This window comes from Octopus bimaculoides, chromosome 23, assembly GCF_001194135.2.
Source record: "Octopus bimaculoides isolate UCB-OBI-ISO-001 chromosome 23, ASM119413v2, whole genome shotgun sequence".
In the NCBI taxonomy this organism is placed as follows: Eukaryota; Metazoa; Mollusca; class Cephalopoda; order Octopoda; family Octopodidae; genus Octopus; species Octopus bimaculoides.
Window position 1 is genome coordinate 3,367,550 of NC_069003.1, and position 1,503 is coordinate 3,369,052.

Consider the following 1,503-nt stretch of genomic DNA (forward strand, 5'->3'; position numbering starts at 1 on the left):
TCTCTCTTTCTCTTACTCTCTCTCTCTCTCTCTCACACACTACCACCTCTTACTCTCTCTCACTCTCTCTCTCTCTCTCACTACCACCTCTTACTCTTTCTCTCTCTCTCACACACTACCACCTCTTACTCTCTCCTTCTGTGTCTCTCTCCCTTTCTCTGTCTCACTCCCTTTCTATGTCTCTCTCTCTTTCTCTTACTCTCTCTCTCTCTCTCTCACACTACCACCTCTTACTCTTTCTCTCTCTCTCTCTCTCACAGCTATCTCTTACTCTTTCTCTTTCTTACTGCCATCTCTTAAATCTTTCTCTTTCTTTCTCTCACTACCATCGCTTACTCTTTCTCTCTCTCTCTCTCACTCCCACTTCTCTTACTCTCTCCCTCTCTCTCTCTCTCTCACGTCTCTCTCTCTCACACACATGCAAACGTCACATTCTCTCTTTTCTCTCACTCTCCACTCGCATCTCTCTGTCTAACTCCATCTTTCTCTCTCTCTCTTTCTCTCTTTCTCTCTTTCTCTCTCTCTCAAGTTACCATAACGACAAAAAGAAACAACAGCAGCAACAGCAGCAACAGCAGTAGTAGTAGTAGCAGTAGCAACAGCAGCAGCACCGACAACAGCAGCACCCGATGTCGAGTAATCAGCAGCAGCCGACACTTGCAGGAGCAACAGCAGCAGCGCCACCAGCAGCGGCAATAACATAATACTAGAGCAGCATCAGCAGCAGCTATCGTAGCAGCAGCAGCAGTCGCAGCAGCAGTAGCTGCTGCAATAGGCAGCTTGTGTGTCGGTGGCAGCTGCAAAACCACCAGAGTTGCCCTAAACAAAAAAAACAACAACAACAAAAAGGAAAGAAAGGAGGAAAAAAGAGAGAGAGAGAGAGAGAAAGAAAAAGAAAGAGAAAAGTAGAAGAAAAAAACCAAAACAAAACAAGACCCGTCGACGTCGATCTTTCCGTTGCGTTTTCGCTGTGTTTTTTCTCCGGCAACGTGGTTTTTGGACAGCGTTAGCAGAATTGGTAAAGGCGAGTCAGAAGAAGAAGAAGAAGAACGAGAAAGAGAAGGAGAAAGAGAAGGAGAAGGAGAAGGAGAAGAAGAAGGAGTGCTACACGAACGAACAAGACGACCACCACTAACACCACCACTACTACTACTACTACTACTACTACGGCTATCGCTGTTTCTGTTATTCCTATTACAACCGTCACCGCGCGAACGAACATAACACACGACCAGCCAGACTAACCAGCCAACAAGCCAACAGCATCGCCAGAATCAACAGCATTATCAACAACATCTACCACTACTACTACTACTACTACTACTACTACTGTTACTACTACTACTACTATTATTACAGCGGGAACAACCCAGTTTAGGAAATGCTATAGGAATAACTGTAACAAGAACGACAACAACAACAACAACAACAACAACAGGAAGAGTAATTGCAGCGGCGGCGGAGGAGGTGGCGGCAGCGGCGGCGACGTGACGGCGGTGACAG